The sequence below is a fragment of the Eurosta solidaginis genome, chromosome 1, assembly GCF_040869045.1.
Source record: "Eurosta solidaginis isolate ZX-2024a chromosome 1, ASM4086904v1, whole genome shotgun sequence".
Taxonomy (NCBI): Eukaryota; Metazoa; Arthropoda; class Insecta; order Diptera; family Tephritidae; genus Eurosta; species Eurosta solidaginis.
Window position 1 is genome coordinate 226,483,653 of NC_090319.1, and position 25,898 is coordinate 226,509,550.

At 40.0% G+C, this 25,898-nt stretch overlaps 1 protein-coding gene across 3 annotated transcripts in view; it reads left to right on the forward strand.

The window, feature by feature from the left end:
• Snap25 (Synaptosomal-associated protein 25kDa) overlaps nucleotides 1-25,898 on the forward strand; it is a 1,254,720-nt gene that overhangs the window by 805,324 nt on the left and 423,498 nt on the right. The window lies entirely within an intron of this gene.

The window sequence follows — 25,898 nt, forward strand, 5'->3', positions numbered from 1 at the left end:
CTTTTCTTTGAGTACTGGATTCACCGGGAAATTCCCGGCATAAAGGTCCGACACCTATTTGTGGAGTTCACCAAGGACCTGCTTGTCTTTTTTTGCTTCATACGGCTGGGTTCTCAGGTGCCGTATTTCCTCAAAATGCTTACGGAGATTTATCCTTAAGCCCCTAGGCGGTGTTGGCTCATCAATCAGATGTCTGTTTGGATGCCCAGGTTTCTGGGTATTCAACAAGAACTGTTTGGTTAGCATCTCATTTCTCTCCCTGATGGGGAGTATTCTCGCCTCATTATGTAGATGGTGTTCTGGGGATATAAGAAGACAACCCGTGGCGATTCTGAGAGCAGTATTTTGGCAGGCTGTAGCTTCTTCCAGTGGGTAATTTTTAGGCTTGGCGACCATATGGGTGACGCGTAGCACGTAAGCGGCTGGCCAATTGCTTTGTATGTAGTAATGAGCGTTTCTTTATCTTTTCCCCAGGTACTGCCAGCAAGGGATTTGAGGATTTTATTACGGCTCTGGACCTTCGGAACAATTGCGGCTGCCTGCTCACCAAAATATAGATCCTAATCAAACGTCACACCCAAGATTTTGGGGTGTAGGACAGTCGGTAGCGTAGTGCCATCGACGTGGATGTTCAACATGGTCGACATTTGGACGTCCATGTTGTAAATAAGGTCGCGGAAGATTTAGTCGGTGATAATGCCAGGTTTCGCGAGGCGAGAAAACTGGAGAGATCATAGGGGTAGCCGTTTATTCTGTTGCAGAGCTCATCGATTTGTGGGCCTGGGCCTGTGGCCATTATTGTGGAGTCAACGGTGTATGAAACGATAGTGACTCCTTCTGGTGGTGAAGGTAGCTTAGATATGTAGAAATTAAATAAAAGTGGGGATAGGACACCACCCTGTGGCATCCCTTGTTTAATTCTTCTTGGTTTTGATGTTTCCTTTCAAAATTGCACCGATTCCTGCCGACCACCCAGATAATTTGCGGTCCCCTTTTAAGACATGGGGGAAGGGTAGACCTTTCCAGGTCTTACAGTAACGTGCCATGGTTGACCGTATCAAAAGCTTCTGATAGGTCTAGCGCTACGAGTATTTTTCTGTGGTGGGGGTTTTGATTTAAACTCCAATTTATCTGGGTGCTGATGGCATTTAGCGCGGTGGTGATGCTATGGAGTTTTCTGAAGCCATGCTGATGTCAGGCTAGCTGCAAATTTGCTTGGAAGTGGGGGAGCAAAATGGCTTCAAGCGTCTTTGCTACTGGCGAGAGGAGAGATATTGGACGATACGACTCTCCTATGTTAGCTCGTTTCCCAGGCTTTAGTAGCGGGACCACCTCGGCCATTTTCCATTTTTCTGGTATAACAAAGGTGGAAAGAGACAAGTTGAAGACATGGGCTAAGTATTTGAAACCCTCTTTCCCTAGGCTATTAAGCTTCGGTATGGCTATGCCGTCTGGGCCCACTGCTTTGGATGGTTTAGCGTGACCAATGGCATCTTCAACCTCTCTGGCGGTGATGGTAATTGGTGACGCGCTAAATTTATGTTTATGTGCATGTCTGTTGGCCCTCCGTCTATCTTTGTCGACCATAGAATGCATTACATATTGACGGCAGAAAGCGCTCGCGCATTTTTTCGAATCCGACAGCACTTTATCGCCAAAGGCGATGGAAACTTTGTCATTGTGCTTAGACGGATTCGATAGGGACTTTACGGTGGACCAAAGTTTACCCACATCGGCAGAGAGGTTACAAACTCTTAGGTGCTCCTCCCATTTCGCCCGCTTGTGTTCATCCACAAGCAATCTGATGCGTTGGTTTATATCCCTTATTTGGGGGTCGCCTGGGTCGAGCTGTCTTATAAGGTCACGTTCTCTCGCTTAATTTGCGGCCTACGAGGGGAAGTGGGGCCGAATTTCGGGAATTCTCCCGGCGGGAATGAAACGTGCCGAGGCGGATTCAGTGACCTTTTGCGGAAAGCACTCTCCCCTTGGCGGGCATCAGTCGGGATAGAGAGGACAGCAAAGAGGTTGTCTGTAAAAGATTTGTATTCGTCCCCACTTTCCTTTTTTAATGTTTATGAAAGTGCGTTTTTTGTGTGACGATGAAGTCGGCGGTACGCTCGAACGAAATAAGTATAGGCAGGTGGTCGAGTTCTGCGCTCACGATTGAGATATCCGGCGAACTGTGACAGCTTCCTACCATACGTGTGGGGGCGTCTCCGTTTATTGTGCAGAACGTCGTTTCTTCTATTTGATCCGCCAAAATCTCACCCCTACTGTCCGCCCGCAAGTTTGAATGCCACAGATCGTGATGGGCGTTGAATCCGCCTAAGATAATGCGATTGTTGCCAGAGAGTAAGGCACTAATATTAGGGCGGTATCCACTGGGGCAACAGGTGGCACGAGGGATGTAGATGTTGATGATTTCTAGGTTTGCATCGCCTGGCCGAACAGATAGGCCATGAAGTTCTAAGACATTGTCCCTGCGGTCGATGCCAGGATCAAATATATGATATTGCACAGAGTTGTGTATGATAAACGCGAGGCCGCCTCCATTTCTGTTCATGCGATTTTTACTGTGGACATTATATCCAGAACAGGTTTGCAGTGCAGATCTTGCTGTTAGTTTAGTCTCTTGAATCGCAGCAATGCGGATGTTGTGCCGCTTAATGATATCGACTATCTCCGTGATCTTCCCAGTTAGTCCATTACAGTTTAACTGCAGAATTCTGAAGTGCATAGGGGAAGACGTCGCCATTCTGGGGGTAAGTGACAGGTGACTACACCTGGGTTGAGGAAGGCCAGGACGCAACTGCTGTTGTGGCCCTGGGACTGGGCGTCCTTGGGCAATCATTGGGGAACCCGGTAGATTGGGGTTTGCGACCTGGCAACATGGCGCTATGAAACCCGTCGGGGGGTTGCTGTCGCAGAGACCAGAACATCTAGGAAAGTGGCACCGCCCAAGGCAGGAGCTGCATTGGGCGGATGTCGCAAACATATATATTCTGTGCTGGCAAACAATGCAAACGGAGGTAGGGACTAAGAGTATGTTTCCCTGACCTACACGATTGCTGCCGGAAAAGAGGAGGGAGAAGACGGGGGCAGGGGCTGATGCTCAGCATTAATACCAACTCTACTACGGAGATAGTAGTTATGAGTGTTAGCAGCTGTTTGAGTTGTTGGCGCCGTGGGGCGCGAGCGGTAGCGGTATTAGTTGTGGCTTGCTGAGCAGCTGGGCTGCTGTGTGGTAGTGGAGGGGGGGGGGGGGGGGCACTAATGCGTAGACTACGAGACGCCCTTGGACGTGAACAGCAAGGAGCCACAAAAGATTTATAAAAGTTACGTGGACGTCGGGTTTTGGGATCAAGCCCAGAACAACCTGTCCGGTGCAACCATCCCTTACACGAGACACACTGAACAGAGTATGACCGTCCTAAAAAGATTCTTTTCCGGCAGATGCAGCAAAACCATTTCTCAGGACCGGGGTCAGGAGACGGACCCGGATTGGATTCGATGCCTTCCCGGAGCAAGAAAATATGGAGCAGTCCCGCTGCAAGGAGCTGCTGGGACGATGACAATTAGTCGGACGGACGCAACAAATTAAATAGGTTTACACTGAAATGACAGTCCTTGGTCGGGAAAAATCCCGAGTCGGTCCGGTACATAGAACCGACTGCCTTGGGAAGCGGTAGTCTGTTCGTCTTGTGATTGATGACGCTAAACTACTATGGCTATATGGTCGGCGCTCAATCTGCCCCGAGGCACCGAGCCTGGTTGCAATTGTTAATGCTATGTTCTTTGCTACCAGATCTACAGGTGAAATGTGCAGAATGGCATACAGTGCAGCCGTCGGGTTGGTTTTCAGGGCTAAACATCGATTGTCTGCATACCCCCTCTAATTTTTTGAGGTATGTTGTTTTTTGTGTGGCTTTCCACCAAACAAGAACTCCATAGTATAGAACAGGGCTTACAATCGCTGTAAAAACCCAGTGAAAAAGAGAGGGCGATAAGCCCCACGTACACCCCAGTATTCTTTTACATGCATATAGTGCCGTTGAGGCCTCCTTCACCCTCTCCTCCACGTTGAGCTTCCATGACAGTTTACTGTCTAGAATGATTCCTAGGTATTTTGTCCAAGGTTCCTCCTGTAAGGCCACCCCTCCTAACTTAGGCCTGGTCCAATTTGGAACCTTGTACCGCTTTGTAAACAAGACCGTATCCGTCGTTTCCGCATTGACTTTCAACCCGACATTAGATGCCCAGGTATGAATATCCCGAACCCGATCCATCAAAGAACTAATCGTTGGAAGGCACTTTCCACGTATGACAATTGCAACGTCATCTGCGTAAGCCGTAAGTTTTACGAGTCCCTCATCGAATCGCCTGAGCAGTTGGTTGATGACCAGCGTCCACAGCAGAGGTGATAGCACCCCTCCCTGCGGCGTGCCCCTGTCCACTGATTTCGTGGCCTCGTACAATCCCCATTGTGATATAATCTTTCTGCAATTTAACATGCAGCCGATCCATCTGTTTAAGGCAGGATGTATTTTAATGTAATTAAGACCATCCATAATCGCCCATTTAGAAACATTACTGAAAGGCTCCTAGAGCATACTCCTTATATTCTAGGGATTTCTCTATGCTTATTACCACCCTATGCAATGCGTTGTCTACCGACTTGCCTTTGGTGTACGCATGCTGTGTTGTGGATAGCAGATTTTCATCCACGTTGGACTTTATGTACACATCTATCAGCCTCTCAACGGTTTTGAGCAGGAATGATGTTAAGCTAATGGGTCTATAGTCTTTGGAATACACGTGACTGATCTTCCCCGCCTTTGGTATGAAAGCTACACGAGCAGTTCCCCAAGAGTACGGTACATGATTCAGCCTTATTCACCCATCGAATATTATTTTAAGCCATTCCACGAACGCCATACTTGAAACTTGTAGCATGGCCGGGAATATACCGTCTGGGCCCGGCGATTTAAACTTAGAAAACTTTTCACTGCCCATTCTATCTTGCTATCTGTCACCAAGCTCGGCACTACTAGCTCCGTGATCGAAGTGTGAGTGATGTCTACTGGCTCTTCTAAACCGTGTCCCAATGGGAAATGTATGTCGAAAAGCACCTCAAGGGATTCCTCACTATTACGTCACCATTCCCCGTTCTCTTTCTTTATAAGTCTCTGGACTATGTATCCCCTTGCTAGGACCTTTTTCAACCGTGTTGTTTCGCTGCAGCACTCTATGTCCGTACAGAAGCTTTTCCATGAGTTTCTCTTCGCCCTGGTAATTTCACGCTTGTAGATCCTCAGTAGATCCCTGTACTCGTCCCGACACGCTTCGCTTTCCGCGGTCTTTCCGAGCTTAAACATTTCTTTTACCTGTCTTCTTAGATGACTCAGCTCATTGCTCCACCATGGCGGCTTTGCTTTTCCTCTGAATCTTCTTAGAGGGCAAGCTTTGTTATACGCAGTCATAAGCGTCCTTGTTAGGAATTCATTCGACCCCTCCAGTTCTTCCACATTGGCAACCTCTTTGGGTTGTACCAGTTTCATTTCTACCTGTCTCAGGAATTTAGTCCAGTTTGTTGGCCTAGGGTTTCTAAAGGTTCCTCCCTTCTCTACCCTCTTTAGGGGGATGCTGAAGCTGATATACGCATGGTCGGTGAAGGATGGTCTATCAAGAGCCATCCAATCGTAACTTAATATATCACGTTCGGAGCTCAATGTAATATCCAGAACATTGCTGGATGTTGGACCAATGTATGTAGGGACATTTCCCCTGTTGGCTATATGCAAATTGGTTTGCAGGACCATGTAGCAGGACGCCAGGATAAAAGTCTGCTTATTCTGCTCAGCTTATATTGCTCAACGGCCACCGCTACGAGGTTCTTATTGGTGTAATTAGGCAGCATATATGAATGCAGCTGTTTCCTTACCATTACTACAGCTCGCACCCGTCCTTCTGTTTGCGCGTAGTAAATGCGAAACCCGCGCGCGCTATGTGCAGAAACCTTTCCTCTCAATGAGAGCCACGGCTCCTGGATCAGCGTCACGTCAAACGAACCCTCCCCAAGGGTTAGGAGGAGTTCGCTGGATGCCACTTTACTGTGTTGGAGGTTTATCTGTAGGACTCGCAGCACAATTGGGCTGCTTGTCCCCCTCCAGCACTTTCGTCGTGACGTCGTCGTCCTCCCCTTGCCCTTTTGGTTTAGAGAGTTCGAAGCCCCCTTTAGCCTCTCGTAACTGTTGTGTCGTGTTTCATTTCTACCTGTCTCAGGAATTTAGTCCAGTTTGTTGGCCTAGGGTTTCTAAAGGTTCCTCCCTTCTCTACCCTCTTTAGGGGGATGCTGAAGCTGATATACGCATGGTCGGTGAAGGATGGTCTATCAAGAGCCATCCAATCGTAACTTAATATGTGCGACTCACAGCATCATCTGGCTGTTGATCCTCTTCTACCACCTTCGTGGTGACGTCGGATACATCCACCTGTCTTTTTTCCCTTCGGCTTTTGATGTCCTTCGGACTTCGCCCACTTCCAGCGTGTTAGGATTTTTATCCTCAGGCCTTCTTTTCCTGAGTCGCTTATACATTTTGCCTGTACCAAAGGACATTTTTCCAAGCTGCGTGCATAATATATCCTCCGTATGCTTGTTTATTTGGAAGATATAGAACTGACCATCCTCGGTAGGACGAGATACAGTAAGTACCTTCCAATCCGATGTCGGTATGTTCGGATTCTGGTTCTGCAGAAGTCGCAGTGTATTTTCCGACTTCATCATGCATGGTATCATACCTTAACTTTTGGTACCGTGGGAATTTGTTCTTTATCCACCACCTCAAACCTCGCGTTCGTGCCTTGTCTTTGGAGGTTTTGAACCACTTCCTCCAGCCACTGCAAGGTTGCGATGTTGTCGCACGCTATCATCTTCAACTATTTTATTTCTAGCCCGATTTTCCTTTATTAGTTTTTCCGCGCGCTTACATTCGGATTTGAGTTCGGCTAAGGTATTTATCCTAGAAGAAAATGTCAAATTGGCCAAATACGGTTTTAAATTTCCCTTGATAATTTTTACTAGCTCTTCTTATGGGAGTTTCTTTTTTAATCTGAAAGTCAGACTGTGGGCATCCGCATATTATTACCTCGTAATCCATTTCTGCAGATTTGAACTGCGTCAAAAGATCTGCCTTCAAATTTTCATATCCGAAATTCACATTATCTGCATTATATTTTAATATTTGCCAATACCATTTTGATGCTACCCCTCTTACTAAGCAATGGAAATCAGCTAACAACTGCTCGTATGAAAGCTGGTATAGGGCTCGTATCCTTTCAACGCGGAAAATAAAACTTTCGACAGTCATGGTTTTGTTAGTGCCATCGAATTTTAGATTTTTCTATAACTAAAACCGCCTGATCTATTTGACTGGTCCCTATGATTATCCTCGTGCCACTGTAGCCCTTCCTAACTCCGTATGGAGGTTAACATTTCCAAGGCCCTATCTAGTTTTTTTGAAAAACTTAATATGCTATCAGAGGTGTTAAAGACCAAGTGGTTCGTTATATTAAACCCTAAAGGAGGATCTGCTGCTGTCTTCACTATACCAAAAATTCTATTAGCACAACAACTGAAATAATTGGTAGGAACAAAATCTACCGGGTACCTAATCCCGGTATCTATTTGGGTGACCCTACTACTTGATTTTCGAGGGCTCGGATCTACTCCTAGTAACTCTTCTATCCCCATAAATAATTCCTAATCCCAACCTCAATTCTTCATCGCGACCTTCCTGTGCATCCATGCACGACAGCGACAAAAATCGTAAAATTTGCAAAAAAGTTCCAAAAAAATTCAAAAACGTTTGTTGTTTGCAAAATATGGGAATTCCTTATAGGTTTATTAAACGGTATATATTAATAAATAATAAATGTATTATTAAATAAAATTCAAATTCATATATATATGTAGGTATAGAAAATTTAAGAGCAGTATAGCGTTAATTCAGTGTAAGTATCCTTAAATTTTCTACTGAGATAATGCTGCAGTTTTATACCTATCCACACATTCATACAGAATATATACTTCGGTTAAAAATTCATGTGTATGTACGAGTTCCGATTTTTTTCAATATTTTGCAACAAACGAAAATTCCGCAAAAAAAAAGAAAAATAATAATAATACCAAGGTAAAAAAAAATTGTTGTACTTAATGATTTTACCTTGCCTAAATTTCAGTAGTAAGAAAAATTCTAAATTCCATAAAAGATAAAATATAAATAAAAATATAAAATGATATCAAAAAAAATTTAAATAATAAAATAGAACCCGACTGTCTTCGATAAGCAACCGAAGGAAATCGAAAAAAAAAAATTCAAAATATGAAAAAATGAAGGCAATTCAATATATTATTTCTTTCTTTGTTTTCTGTTTTTATTTTTTTAGATTGTCTTCAAAAACTTGTTTAAAAATTAAAAAAAAGAGGGACAGAGTTCTGAGTGCTGTTTTTTTCAGTTCCGTTTTATTTCAACTTCTAGAGAATAAAAGAAAGGAAAATAAATTTGAAAAAGAAGTATATGATTATAAAAAAATGATATGATAAGGGTTATTGAATATAGAAATTATATGAATATTATAAAAAAACTTTGCTTTTTATCAAAATGAATATATTGTTGTTAGTTTGGTATTGGAGTTGGATCAGATGTTTAGCGGTGTGAGAGCTGATCAAACGTCGTCCGTCCGGCTGTCCTTGTCTAAGTCAACGTCTGCTAACCTCCTATTTGGTTTGATGCACGACTTCAGCCTACACTATCTGTATATCAGTAGCTGGACGCATATCCGTTGTATACAAAAGTATCTATTCATTGAAATCCCCATTCTAACCTCACATGTGCAGATTGCGAAAGCTCGCGAATGGTATCTTACCTGGATAGACTCCATTAGCACAATCTGGCTGCTTTTCTAAATATATACGACTCTGTACTGAGATTTCACTTTCCACATATTCGAAATCTGTGAAAGGCACTCCGAGTATAAGCCCCGTATCCACCCCAAATCATTCACTGACCACATTCGCCTCAAGTCCAAACTTGTGCAAAGTAGCTCAGGAAATCCTTAACGTCCGAAGAAGGAAATATAAGATCAAGAAAAATTAAAAGAAGACAGAAGAAAAAATAGAATACTTGCTAGGATGAACATTACTAAAGGTAAAGCAAAAAAAAAGTTGGTAAAAAAACTGCTAAGAAATTCAAAAAGAATACAACTAAAAGAAAGGTAAAAACAGATGAATAATGTTAAAATAAAGAAGTAACTGGGCGATTTCGTTGGGCGCCATTTTTGTTATCTAGCTTTGTGCTTAGGGACATAACGGGGAGGCATGCTTGCTGGCCCCAGCTAGCTCGTCGGACCACACAACAAAAAAGGGAAATCATGCCTATATAGAAAAGTAACGAATTATAGCTAGAGCTGAAGAGGACTGTCCTGTCGGGTGGAGCCGCCCACCCAATTTCTTGCAAACTGCACAGAATCCATGAGTGCAACTAGGCTCCGGTAATTTAGGTAGCACTCCCTATCATTTCAAGCGTCCGTCAAAACATAATCACAGCCCTCACCACCACCACATGCTCCAAAACCAATACCTACACCCAACTCTAATTGAATCTACTCAGCCATGACTTTGGCTAGCCAAGTTCCCATCTTCAAACCACCCTAATAAATAACCCGATCTAACTAATATTCATTTACAATTTAATCAATGATTAAAATGCTTAGTACACTAATAAAAGTATTATAACTCTACAGAACAAAATTTCAAAGTTGTAAAATTTCGAGACACCCTAATGTATCTTTGCTAATATAGCTAAACTATCTCGTTAATAAAAAATAATATGATGTACACAAATATGTGTGTTTGAGTTTACCTAACCGCACTCCTAGGAGTTGCTCAGCTTTGTCTTTGTTGACGATCAAAGCAAAGAAAAATTTAAAGAGAAAAGAAAACAAAATGTTATCAACAAAAAAAGCAAAAGGTTCAATACCAATAATGCATATGCATGTGCATACGTCATCAGCATATAAGTTAACATAGTAAACATTTAAGAACCAGAAATTCATTCTCTCACGCTGATACAAAGTATCCAGATGCAAGTATTGCAATTTTAAACGCGCAATCGCCAAAAGTGATGACGGCATGTCTACACAAGATGCCTTAACGCGCAATCGCCAAAACTGCTGACTGCATGTCTGGACACCAGATATCTTGAATCAAGGCCGTATTTTCTGAGCTGCGGCGCAACAACGAATATTCACCAAGCAGTGACGCGACAGCGAAGATCAGGGTATATAATTAAGCATATTTCCAAATTGTAATTCAGTTCTATTTTTGACATTAAATAAAAAACATACGGCTTCCTGCCGTAGAAAAAAATATTTTTTTAAACAATTTAGTGCAGTCTAAATTAACTGGCGCCCAACGTCAAAGGGTCTAGTCGCGAAATAAAAAGTGCATAAGTCGATCCAAAAAGGCTCGCCGTTACCATCGGACAAACTACTAAGAACTCACCCCCTTACCCACGCTTGAGGAAGGGGCAGCAAGCGAGTGTAATTCAAGTGGAATAGCCGATCTTTAGTACCTGGAAGGAAAAGAGAAGAAATCGAAAATCCATGCTTGCTGTCTTATCGTAAGAATATTTAAGTGAAATTATTTAAAAAAAAAAAGCAAAATAGGTATTTTTACTTGTATAAAATTAAGAGTTTTAAGGAGATATTGCAAATAGGTTATTAACATTTGCATTTCAGAGTTTTTTTTATCCCTAATTGCACTGAATAATAAAGAGCTCCTACAGCTCATAAATTAAATAGGCAATTAAAAATAACACAAATCCAACTCTGCGATTCACCTGAAAAGGGACCCTCCAGAGATTGTTAAAGTAAAACACATTAATAACTTAGAGCAAAAATGGCACAAAATTATGTGCTACGACCACCCTTGTTGGGTAATGCAGGTGCACCTCCAGCAGGGGCACCAGTACAACCACAACCTCAGCTACAACCAGCTGGCATTCCCCAATCGGTGAATGCCTCCCCTGAGTTTAGGAACCTTATTAAGGATCTAATAACTGAAATTCTGGTGACGGACGAGAATAACATAGTTAGGAGCGTACTTCATCCCATACAACAACCCTTAACGGACCAACTAATTGACGAACAATTTCGAAGTAACCTCTCAGTGTAGAGCGAATCCTGAAGATTTATGAACCAAGCATAGGTTCACCTAAGTTCTTTGGCATTCTAAGCGTGATTCGCAACAAGATTGTAGGCAGTGCAGACGCTGCACTCGAATCCTACAACACCCCCTTAAATTGGAAAGCAATTTCCCAGTGCCTCACAGCACACTATGCTGACAAACGAGACTTAAGCATCCTGGAGTACCAGATGACTTATTTGGCCCAAGGCAGGAAATCGGTACAGGAATTTTACGCGGAGGTGTATTCCCACCTTTCGCTGATACTCAACAAGGCATCCTGCATGGATATTGGCGGGGAGGCCATGCGTGTCCTCACGCGTACATACCGTGACAAGGCATTAGATACCTTTGTTCGAGGATTATCGGGTGACCTATCCAGACTCCTCGGCATGAAGGAGCCGTCTGATTTGCCCGAAGCCTTGCATTTATGAATTAAGCTGGAAACCCAGAACTTTAGAGCTGCTCACGCTAACAGCCAGTACAATTTACCCAGAAGACCAATGCTACCTGCAGCATCATTTGGCACATACCAACAAAAGCCTGCACTTCCACCGAGGAAACAACCCAATCAACCATTTTACCCGCACCTTGCGCATTTCCCCAAATCAATATCTCCATTTACCCGATTTCCCCAGCAACCTCAATACCATCAGCAACAACAGTATCAGCAACCTCAATACCAACAATATCAACGCCCATATCTACAGTACGCAAATACACCGAATACCCAAGGACCCATGCATTACGGTAATCCACCGCCAAGGCCATTACAACCAAAACCACCCACACCTATGGACGTGGACCAATCGATGCGAACAAGAAATATCACTTACATGAACAGGCCAGGATACAGCAACGTGGCGTCGAAACGACCACCCCCGGCGAACAAAGGGCAATTCAATAGAAATGCTGTTCCTAAACTTCAAAGGATAGAGCACATAACACCATCACCTGACGCTGCCGTGGCCGAAGCACAGCAATATGAAGCAGGTGCGTACGGACGCGAGACTGATGAACTGAACACAGAAGAAACACAATCCTGGGAAGACTACTATCAGGATTATTCGCGGTGCTCACATGATAGCGAAAAAGAAGGCGACGAGTTTTGCGATGTTCATTTTTTAGACTGACGCACTCGACATTGCCCTACATCCAGTGCAAAACCGGCAATGGAGAGGTATTAAAATTCCTTACAGACACTGGCTCCAACAAAAACTACATACAGCCTTCATTGGCGAAAAACCCCTTACCAAACGAAAACATTTTTACGCGAACTCTGTCGGAGGTAAAGTAAGAGTATCGCATCATATATTTTTGAATCTTTTCGGTTTGAACGAGGAACGCCTTAAGTTTTTCGTTTTGCCTTCATTGGTGTCATTCCACGGCATCATTGGGAATGACAGCCTCAAACAGTTGAATGCGGTAATTCATACCTCTAGGGATTACATGATTATTAAGAATGGTAAAAAAATCAGAATAAAGCAATTGTTATCAAAAGCGGTAAATAATTTGGAAATAAAAACTGAGCACCTAACAGAAGAACAAAGGGGAGGGCTTCATGATCTCTGTGACCAGCACTCAAAACTTTTCGCAGAACCCGATGAAAAACTGACATATACCACTGTAGTGGAGGCAGAAATTAGGACGACGACCGACAACCCTATCTACTCGCGAAGTTCTCCATACCCAATGTTCCTGAAATCAGAGGTCGAAAGACAAATTAATAAACTCCTGGAGGACGGCATAATAAGGCCATCACGATCACCCTATAATTCGCCTATCTGGATAGTGGATAAAAACCAGATTCCCTGGGCAACAAACAATACAGACCAGTTATAGATTGTCGGAAGTTGAACTCTGTAACAATAGCAGACCGTTACCCTATTCCCGAAATTAACGAGGTCCTTTCCCAACTGGGGAGCAATAAACTTTTCACGGTCATTGGCCCGAAGAGCGGCTTTCATCAAATTCCTTTAAAAAATGCAGATATAGAAAAGACCGCTTTCTCCATAAATAACGGGAAGTATGAGTTCACCAGGCTACCATTTGGCTTGAAGAATGCCCCTTCAATTTTCCAGAGAACGCTGGACGACATTTTACGAAACTACATAGGACATTGCTGCTACGTTTACATAGATGACATCATAATATTCAGCAAAACTGATGCGGATCACACAGCTCATCTAAAAAGTATCTTCGGCACACTCGAAGATGCGAACATGAAGGTACAACTGGATAAGTGCAAGTTCTTTCAAAGGGAGGTCGAATTTCTGGGATTCATTGTAACGCCAGAAGGAATCAAAACAAATCCTTCAAAAATAGAGGCTATTCAAAATTTCCCAGTTCCACGGAACCTCAAAGAGCTCAGATCCCTTTTGGGTCTGTCGGGTTATTACCGGCGCTTCGTTAAAGATTATGCGAAGCTAGCTAAACCCATTACAGCCCTTTTAAGAGGGGAGGAGGGACGCGTGGCCAAAAATCAATCGGCAAAAAAACAGATCACCCTTGATGAGGACGCAATGGTGGCGTTTACAAAACTTAAAAATATTCTTGTCTCAGGGGAAGTAATGCTGACCTACCCCAACTTGAGCACAGGCTTTGAGCTGACAACCGATGCTTCCAATTACGCAATAGGCGCAGTCCTGTCACAGGAAGGCAGATCCATCACATTCATATCCAGGACCCTTTCAAAAACAGAAGAAAATTACGCAGCCAACGAGAAGGAAATGCTTGCCATTATATGGGCATTGAAATCTCTGCGTAACTATCTTTACGGTTCGGCAAAAGTCAGAATTTTCACAGACCACCAGCCCTTAACTTATGCTCTAAGCAACAAAAATAACAACAATAAAATGAAACGCTGGAAAGCTATACTTGAGGAATATGATTACGAATTGAATTACAAACCTGGCAAAATGAACGTAGTTGCGGATGGACTATCTAAACCACCGCAACAAGAACAGATAAACTCCCTAACAGCAACCCGACATAGCGACAACAGCTCAGTTCAAACGTTGATACCCTATACAGACGCACCCATCAACGCATTCTAGAACCAACTTTTCATTTCCATAGGTGAAACCTCCTCTTACCAGTTTCAAATAATTTTCCCAACCTATCATAGGCACACTGTGGTGGAGAGAGAATTCACGGAAGATAGTATTATTGCTTTATTAAAAGGATATTTGAATCCTTCGGTTACAAATTGCATAAAGACAGAAGACAGTATATTAGGAAGAATCCAAACCATTTACCAAACCCACTTCAGTAGATACAGGGTGCGCTACACGCGAAATTTTGTGGAGGATATCCTTACCGAGTCTGAACAGGAAAGAGAAATTATCTGCGAGCACAACAGAGCTCATCACAACCCAACAGAAAATAAAGCTCAACTTTTGGAGAGATGCTATTTTCCCCAGATGAACGCGAAAATAAAAAAAATCGCGAAACAGTGTAGGATTTGCCTTGAAAATAAGTGCGAGCGACACCCAGTGAACCCCATTCTAAAAGCCACTCCAATCCCCAATTACCCAGGACACATTGTTCACGTGGACCTGTATTATACCAGCAATAAAATAGTGTTGACAGCAATAAACAAATTCTCAAAATACGCCCAAGCAAAGATTGTAAAGTCCAGATCATCCGAAGATATAAAAACCCCTTTAAGAGGTTTGTTGGAGATATTTGAATTTCCCGAAAACATTGTGATAGATAATGAAAAATCACTGAATTCGGCTCCCATAACCTTCATGCTGCACAATCGATTTGGAATAGAAATATTCAGAACCCCACCATATAAAAGCACAGTGAACGGACAGATAGAGCGATTCCACTCCACCTTGCGATGTACCAAAGCAGAAAATGTTCACTCCGATTTCCGCGATCTCCTTCATAGATCCCTATACAAATACAATTTCTCAATTCATTCCACTACTAAACGAAAGCCTATATAATTATTTTTTGGACGGACAGTTGGACCGCACTCAGTCGACCTGGACAAAGACGAAAACATACAAAACTTGAAAATTAAACAAGGAAGGGATTTAGAGGTCCACAATAAGAGAAGAACAGATTTCAGGACATACAGTGCCAATGACATTGTTTATGTAAAATTAAACAAGCGAATAGGAAATAAATTGTCACCCCGTTACAGGAAGGAAATGGTATTTGAGGACAAGGGAAATACAATTACGACTCAGTCGGCAAAGTCGGTGCATACAAGCCATATTAAGGCCCAATACAAAAAAAAAAAAAAAAATTAAAAAAGAGTAAACAAACTTTTCAAAAAGCAAAGAAACAACAAGCAAGAAAGAGGGAAGAAGGAAGTTTTTCTCTTCTAAAAATTAATCAGTTAAAGGAATGAAAATAAAAATTACAAATTATAATAATAATAAAAAGGATAGTACAGGAAGGTTTAAGGAATGCTCTGATTATGCGGGTCTTATATGACCAAAGAAACATAATTACTAATAATAATAATGACAAATATTTAATATACAGAAATTTAAGTTCAATACAATTAATCTTCTTAAATTTAAGTCAAATCGAGAAAAATTCCTTAGGCTCGCGATCTATTCTAGCAGTAATTTAAGTCAAGTCGAGCTATATGCCATAGGCGTACGATTTTACATATAAGCAATAATTGAGTGTTCATGGTCATTAAAAAAAATAAACCCCTTTTTCAGTCTCCTTGCCTGCATGGCACATGCGGATATCCAAATCCACGATTATTCATCATCCCACTTAATAACTATAGATAACGGCCTCTCAAAAATCAAAGATGACACCCTCAACTTCATCCACATTATTAACACCCAAACATACAGAAACCTTTTGGAAAATATAACGGTGACCATAGGAAAAAATTTACCACCATCGAATCCTTTATATCCTACCCTGCAGCATGAGGCCCAATAAGCTATTGGGATGTTGGAACTCATTGAACCCATCCGAAATACTAAAACCCGAAGATCCCTAGATTTTCTCGGTACCGCTTGGAAGTACATAGCGGGAAGCCCCGACCATGATGACCTCAATATTATAAATTCTAACTTGGGAAAATTGATTATAAACAATAATAAAAAAATTATTATAAAAAATGTGTTGAAACACCAAGTAAATAAAATTACTGAAATTACTAATAGTTTGTTAAATGCTATAAAAAAAAAAATGTCATAACAAATGAGGTAGCAGTAAGCCTCCAAAATAAGCTAAGATTAATCAAAGAAGAAATCGTAAATGTTAAGTACGCCATACAATGGGCAAGAATTGGAATTGTAAGCCCAATAATATTAAATAAATTGGAAATTGGTTTAGCTATAGGAGAAATGAATAAAAAACATATGCCATTTGATAATGCCGAGGAGGCATTAGAACTAGTATAAGTATACTTAGAAATATTTCATCAATTTTATATATTGTTAAAATACCGTTAACCACCATGGATATATATGAAAATTTAATAATTAAAGCTGTTATAAGGAATAATATTATAATTGACCTAAAATATAATAATGTCATAAAAAATAAAGACCCTATATTCGGCATAACAAATGATTGTAGAAAGTATAAAAAATAAGCATATGTAAGCAAAATGAGTTAATAGATTTAAGTAATGATTCTTGTATACCTAAGTTAATAAAAAGCCTCAACTCTTCGTGTCACTTCATCAACTGCCACCACATCCCAAAGGACGAGCTTGTTGCGCCCGGAATGCTTTTCCTAAACAACTACAACGGCAATATTACCACAAGCAGTGACGTGAGATACATGAATGGGACCTACATCGTAAATTTTAAAAATAAGACAATTGTAGTCAATGGGAGAACATATAGGAATTTCGAAGCACCCCCTTTAAGGATATTGCCAGCGATAGCACAACCAAATCCAATAGAAGAGAGCCTGACTAAACTTCTGTCATTAGAAGCGCTCAGTGAGCTACACATAAACAATACGATTGAAATCCAGTCACTCCAAACAGAAAGAGTAATAAACTGATTTTCTTCAGGGCTTACCCTTATATTAATTATTGTCTTGATGGTTAGTTTTGGCAAATATTGCTATAAAAGGCACAAAACAAGTAAGCCGTTAAAACAGCCATCGGAAACTACTGGACAGGCAGATCAAGAAGAAGAGGCTATGTCAGAAGTTCCCACACCCTCAACAAGAGCGTTTCAAATTTTTCAGACGCTTGGGGACAAGCGTTTTTAAGGAGGGAGGAGTTAACATAGCAAACATTTAAGAACCAGAAATTCATTCTCTCACGCTGATACAAAGTATCCTGATGCAAATATTGCAATTCTAAACGCGCAATCGCTAAAAGTGCTGACGGCATGTCTACACAAGATGCCTTAACGCGCAATCGCCAAAACTGCTGACTGCATGTCTGGACACCAGATATTTTGAATCAAGGCCATATTTTCTGAGCTGCGGCGCAACAATGAATATTAACCAAGCAGTGACGCGACAGCGAAGATCAGGGTATATAATTAAGCATATTTCCAAATTGTAATTCAGTTCTATTTTTGACATTAAATAAAAAACATACGGCTTCTTGCCGTAGAAAAAAATTTTTTTAAACAATTTAGTGCAGTCTAAATTAACTTATACAAAAATGTATGTAATTAAATGTGTATGCAAATAGATCAAAGAAGTTACAAAAAAACTGTCTCAATTACCTTGTTCTTTCAGCAGCTGGTACCAATTGCGAAGAAAGAGGCGCGCTTAGGAGAATAATTTTAATATTTAAATTTATACTCAGGTGCACGTAAAAAAAGGGAAACCTGAACCTTTGTTGGTGTAAATAAAAAAAAAATATTAATAAAGCAACCCTCGTTACCATGGCAACGTAACCGAGGAATGCGATTTCCTTAAAAATCATAAATTCCGAATTTGAAGAACTGAAATTAAAATAAAAGCAAAATTGTAATAAGGGTAAATGTTTCACATCTAGCATGCAAAAGGTTATCAACAAAAACAAACTACTATTTTGATGCCACGATAACGAAAATGTCGTTATTCAAAAGAAGAAAAAAAGTATAATGTGCATTTGCATATTCTTAAGCCTATATAACGATTTAACAGGTGAGTATAAAAGCTATAATCGACTCGATGTTGCCTAAGTTGTGTTAAAACTCGCAAACAAAAAAAAATCTAGAGGCAAGAATTATAAAGAAAATAAAAAAAATAAGAAGTCTGCTGCCCTATCCTCTTGCTAATGCTGTTGCTGCTCTTTACTGCGACGTTCTTCTCACGGTACTATTGGCAAAGATTATCGAAAATAAAGATGTTGCAGGCGCAAACTTCGGTGGAAAGCAGCGGAGCTTCACAAAATTCTAGTAGGTCACTTTCACCACAGCAAAAACTTTAACACAATTTTTAACATAATTTAAGCACAGAAATACACTGATTGGAGTTTTAGAGGGTAAAAGTTAAAATTCTGAACACATTACCTGAATAAAAAGTGTAAAAATAATTATTAAATAACCATTACAAACAGTGGTAGTTAACAAGTTCTGCTGTCGTAAGTGGTGAATGTGACCTACTAGAAGTTTTGTGAAGTTTGCTTCACACGATTTTTCGTCCCTGCAACATCTTTATTTTCGATAATCTTTGAAATTGGTGCGCTGCGATGTTTGCGATGATGCGTGAGGGCCAACTGCACAATGACGTCGATCTCGCTCTCCCTTCGCTTGATCGTTCTGCTTTTTGTTGCGGCGAGCAAATTTCCTTTGTAGTAATACTTGTGTATACTTTTCTAATTGGTGTGTGTAAAAGCTGCAACTGGACTTGGTAGGACGTTGACCTACCTCCAATTAGCCGATAGTCGAGATGTTTCATTATATGTGGTTAGGGGTGGGACCGTTGTAAACATTTTTCGCCGTTGCTTCTTAATCACCAAAATGTATATACATATTGTAACGAATTTACTTGCAATTTCCCTTATTTGCAATCTTCTACTAAGGTTCGAATCACTAAACTGTTGAATAAATAACTCCAATATTGAATAATGGAAAAACGGCCGTTATTAAGGTACTTCACAAATTAAGTAATAACTATAGATAACGGCCTCTCAAAAATCAAAGATGGCACCCTCAACTTCATCCACATTATTAACACCCAAACATACAGAAACCTTTTGGAAAATATAACGGTGACCATAGGAAAAAATTTACCACCATCGAATCCTTTATATCCTACCCTGCAGCATGAGGCCCAACAAGCTATTGAGATGTTGGAACTCATTGAACCCATCCGAGATACTAAAACCCGAAGATCCCTAGATTTTCTCGGTACCGCTTGGAAGTACATAGCGGGAAGCCCCGACCATGATGACCTCAATATTATAAATTCTAACTTGGGAAAATTGATTATAAACAATAATAAACAAATTATTATAAAAAATGTGTTGAAACACCAAGTAAATAAAATTACTGAAATTACTAATAGTTTGTTAAATGCTATAAAAAAAAAAATGTCATAACAAATGAGGTAGCAGTAAGCCTCCAAAATAAGCTAAGATTAATCAAAGAAGAAATCGTAAATGTTAAGTACGCCATACAATGGGCAAGAATTGGAATTGTAAGCCCAATAATATTAAATAAATTGGAAATTGGTTTAGCTATAGGAGAAATGAATAAAAAACATATGCCATTTGATACTGCCGAGGAGGCATTAGAACTAGCTGAAGTAAGTATACTTAGAAATATTTCATCAATTTTATATATTGTTAAAATACCGTTAACCACCATGGATATATATGAAAATTTAATAATTAAAGCTGTTATAAGGAATAATATTATAATTGACCTAAAATATAATAATGTCATAAAAAATAAAGACCCTATATTCGGCATAACAAATGATTGTAGAAAGTATAAAAAATAAGCATATGTAAGCAAAATGAGTTAATAGATTTAAGTAATGATTCTTGTATACCTAAGTTAATAAAAAGCCTCAACTCTTCGTGTCACTTCATCAACTGCCACCACATCCCAAACGACGAGCTTGCTGCGCCCGGAATGCTTTTCCTAAACAACTACAACGGCAATATTACCACAAGCAGTCAAGTGAGATACATGAATGGGACCTACATCGTAAATTTAAAAAATGAGACAATTGTAGTCAATGGGAGAACATATAGGAATTTCGAAGCACGCCCTGTAAGGATATTGCCAGCGATAGCACAACCAAATCCAATAGAAGAGAGCCTGACTAAACTTCTGTCATTAGAAGCGCTCAGTGAGCTACACATAAACAATACGATTGAAATCCAGTCACTCCAAACAGAAAGAGTAATAAACTGATTTTCTTCAGGGCTTACCCTTATATTAATTATTGTCTTGATGGCTAGTTTTGGCAAATATTGCTATAAAAGGCACAAAACAAGTAAGCCGTTAAAACAGCCATCGGAAACTACTGGACAGGCAAATCAAGAAGAAGAGGCTATGTCAGAAGTTCCCACACCCTCAACAAGAGCGTTTCAAATTTTTCAGACGATTGGGGACAAGCGTTTTTAAGGAGGGAGGAGTTAACATAGCAAACATTTAAGAACCAGAAATTCATTCTCTCACGCTGATACAAAGTATCCTGATGCAAATATTGCAATTCTAAACGCGCAATCGCTAAAAGTGCTGACGGCATGTCTACACAAGATGCCTTAACGCGCAATCGCCAAAACTGCTGACTGCATGTCTGGACACCAGATATCTTGAATCAAGGCCATATTTTCTGAGCTGCGGCGCAACAACGAATATTAACCAAGCAGTGACGCGACAGCGAAGATCAGGGTATATAATTAAGCATATTTCCAAATTGTAATTCAGTTCTATTTTTGACATTAAATAAAAAACATACGGCTTCTTGCCGTAGAAAAAAATTTTTTTAAACAATTTAGTGCAGTCTAAATTAACTTATACAAAAATGTATGTAATTAAATGTGTATGCAAATAGATCAAAGAAGTTACAAAAAAACTGTCTCAATTACCTTGTTCTTTCAGCAGCTGGTACCAATTGCGAAGAAAGAGACGCGCTTAGGAGAATAATTTTAATATTTAAATTTATACTCAGGTGCACGTAAAAAAAGGGAAACCTGAACCTTTGTTGGTGTGAATAAAAAAAAAATATTAATAAAGCAACCCTCGTTACCATGGCAACGTAACCGAGGAATGCGATTTCCTTAAAAATCATAAATTCCGAATTTGAAGAACTGAAATTAAAATAAAAGCAAAATTGTAATAAGGGTAAATGTTTCACATCTAGCATGCAAAAGGTTATCAACAAAAACAAACTACTATTTTGATGCCACGATAACGAAAATGTCGTTATTCAAAAGAAGAAAAAAAGTATAATGTGCATTTGCATATTCTTAAGCCTATATAACGATTTAACAGGTGAGTATAAAAGCTATAATCGACTCGATGTTGCCTAAGTTGTGTTAAAACTCGCAAACAAAAAAAAATCTAGAGGCAAGAATTATAAAGAAAATAAAAAAATAAGAAGTCTGCTGCCCTATCCTCTTGCTAATGCTGTTGCTGCTCTTTACTGCGACGTTCTTCTCACGGTACTATTGGCAAAGATTATCGAAAATAAAGATGTTGCAGGCGCAAACTTCGGTGGAAAGCAGCGGAGCTTCACAAAATTCTAGTAGGTCACTTTCACCACAGCAAAAACTTTAACACAATTTTTAACATAATTTAAGCACAGAAATACACTGATTGGAGTTTTAGAGGGTAAAAGCTAAAATTCTGAACACATTACCTGAATAAAAAGTGTACAAATAATTATTAAATAACCATTACAAACAGTGGTAGTTAACAAGTTCTGCTGTCGTAAGTGGTGAATGTGACCTACTAGAAGTTTTGTGAAGCTTGCTTCACACGATTTTTCGTCCCTGCAACATCTTTATTTTCGATAATCTTTGAAATTGGTGCGCTGCGATGTTTGCGATGATGCGTGAGGGCCAACTGCACAATGACGTCGATCTCGCTCTCCCTTCGCTTGATCGTTCTGCTTTTAGTTGCGGCGAGCAAATTTCCTTTGTAGTAATACTTGTGTATACTTTTCTAATTGGTGTGTGCAAAAGCTGCAACTGGACTTGGTAGGACGTTGACCTACCTCCAATTAGCCGATAGTCGAGATGTTTCATTATATGTGGTTAGGGGTGGGACCGTTGTAAACATTTTTCGCCGTTGCTTCTTAATCACCAAAATGTATATACATATTGTAACGAATTTACTTGCAATTTCCCTTATTTGCAATCTTCTACTAAGGTTCGAATCACTAAACTGTTGAATAAATAACTCCAATATTGAATAATGGAAAAATGGCCGTTATTAAGGTACTTCACAAATTATATATTGCTTAATTAAATCAAACTGATTGATAGCTTAAATGAAACTGATCTCTCGCCTCCACTGTTGTTGCCCTTTTATACTGTCCCACCTCCTCGTTGCACATTTCTAGGTTTTTCTAATTCCAGAACTTACTAGTTAGTTACAAATTTCTTAGCTATAACTACAGATGTATAATTTTTATAGATTCTCTCATACCCCATGCGCTTGTGTGTGTGAGCGACACTTCCACAATCACAATTTCATACCTTTAGGAGCATTTCAGATAAGATATCTGCATGTGCTTGTGCGTTGCTCTCAGCTGCGTGTACATATGTGTAGACCTAATGATTGATTCGTTTATGTAGATACATAATGATTGATTTATGGATGTGCATGCAAGGCGCTGCTTAGCACGGCTTAGAGATGGCAGCACCCCTTAGTTTTGCTAATATTCGTAACAATATGTATACAGTGCTGGGTGAAGCGGTAAATTATGTGAATTTTTGAGGCCTTCGTATGGAGGATTCCGTGGGCGAAGACCTGGAAATAGAATTTGGGCATTAGAACACATATATGTATATGTATATAATTATATACATATATATATTTTTTTTGTATATTGAACATATTTTTTTCTTTTTATACACATATATACCTTCATGCATATATATATTACACATGGGTATATAAGGTGAAAAAGCCCAAATAAATTAAAATTTTCAATATTTTTTTTTTAAATCTAATATAAATGCATACATATGTATATGTAGCATTTTTTTTTTTTTTTTTTTTTTTTGTATGTACATCGTTGCACAGGGATATGAATATATCTGTAGGCATATAGGCATACCCAGCAGAATTGTATACCCACATGTACTTATGGGACAGAATAACTTCTTGGGTATGCGCATATGTATACACCCATGCACACTACTGCCTGCGTACGCTCAAAAATATTCTTTTACAACCTTTTTTTCTTTCTACATCTTATTTAATTTATAAGTAATTTGTTATGCCCAAGTATGTGCATGAGTATATATATAGCTTTAAGCAATGCTTATTAAGCATACATACTCCCATACATATATTTTAAGGGCTTTATGGATATAATAAAAGCGCCGACTTACCTCAGTTATGGCGGGAACTAGATTTTCTATTTTCTTTGAACTTAGATTCTTGGATTTGTGACGTTTAGTCGGTTTACACCCGGCGCGTATAGTTCTAATTAAATTGTATATTAATAAAATTATAATTACTTTGGCGAACTTCGCACTCTCTTTTATATAAAGCTGCACTTTAAATAAATCGACTTGGTTATCACCTCACTCACTTGCAATAATTTTTCAACTGAATTTTTCTGCTTTCGCAGACTGCAAGCGACCCAACTAGCGACCGTCAGCTTGCCCGCGATCATCACCGAGTATTTGGTATAAACCAACTCGGGTAATTTGGTACGAATTGGGCCGAACTTCACTCACACATTCACACTCTTTTCTGGCAATACAGATATCTGTAGATATTTGTGTCATCCTTTGATGGGCTACATACTCAAGTACACTATGTAACAAAAAGCAGAAAAAGAAAAGGGCTGCGGTTACAGGCTCGCAACCGCCGATGGTGTTCGTCCCATGGAGCGTTTGCGAAAAAGATTAGCAGCCTCTTAATTGAAAATACCTTGCCCAACGTGTGGCTTCGTCCCACGACCCCAAGCCGGGCATCATAAAAAAAATCTGGATAATTTGTTTAGTCTATTCTCTGACTGATTCTCACTTTTGGTATTCGTTTCTTAGGCTATCCTCGGGTTTGCTCTAATACAAAACACACACCTATATAGCAACAACAAACGACACCCACAAGTAATCAAACTGTTAAACAAATTTAACATGCCAATTCACCAATAATAAACTAGTAATAGTAGCCAAGTGTAATATCATGTATACAAATGGTCCATTTGCAACAGGCCAGACAATTACTAAAAACGTTCTAAAAAAAAAGATTCTAAGCTATAAATATATCCTTTGCATGCTATACCAACTTCCTTTCAGAGCTGTCTCCTAATTCGTACAACGAATTTCCGATTATTTGCAGGACGACGCACTGTACGTGCTTTGGCGCTAACTTAGCGTTATAGTTATCAGCTTGAAAGCCCTGTTTGAAGTTGCGTCGGTATACCACTTGTCCGACATTGAATTTAACATCTTTCGCACGAGTGTTGTAGACGTTTTCTCCGACCTGGTGTGCTCTCTTTAGTTCATTAAACACCTTATTTCTTATAAGTTGATTTCTGTCTGGTCCTATTTTTACATCACATTTTATGTCCTTTAGCGGCCATATTCTGCGAAGAACGTCGTAATCATTTGTAGCACAGACCGGTTCAAGCGTTCCGCTGCATTCGCTTGAGGGGCGTTGAACGCGGTACGTATGTGCTTTGTGCCGAATTTTTCAAGGAAAGTGGTGAAGAGCTCGGACACAAATTTTTTCCCTTTATTGGAGTGTACAAATTCGGGTACTCCGAATATATGGAAAACCTCCCTTTCAAGATACTGCACTACCTTGATAGCAGTGGCACGGTGAATGGGTTTAAGGAACACAAATTTACTAAAGCTAACATCTAATACCCTGCTTACATGCATCAGCTCTTCCATATCCATCCTCGACAGCGTATCTGGAACATAATTTTGCGATCCCTTGCGATGTTTGATGTTGAAATCGAAAGCCTGTAATTTTGGACTCCACCTGGCTAGTCTACCGCTAAGACCTTTTTTGCCCATCAACCATTTTAAGCTAGTGTGATCGGTGATGATGGTAAAAGGCAAACCTTCAACATAAGGGCGAAATCGCTTGACGCTGTTACACTGTAATTTCGTTGTTCTTTCTTTGATTTTGCTGACATATAAGCTATTGGTCGCTCGTTTCTGTCCTTTTCCAATTGGAACAAAACTCCACCCACCCCTTCAGTCGAAGCGTCACACTGTATATAGAAACGTCTGCGGAAGTCCGGTTTGTCAAAACTGGTATGCTCTTTAAAAGCCTCACTCGCTTCGTCCGTCATTATAAATTTCTTTATGTTTTCTTTGGAGAGACAGTCGTGCAGAGGCGCTGCAATAGTCGCGTAGTTTTTAATGAATTTTCGGTACCAGCCTGACATGCCCAAAAACCGTCGCACAGTGGCGCCTCTACCGTTAAAGCATGGCAAAAATCAGAAAAATCATGAAAGCATTCGCTAAATCTAATAGATGTTTCTAATAGAGAATTTTTCAGGGATCAAGAATATACAACTTTTTTTTCACAGAAAATTATAGTTTACCAGGGAGAGCTGC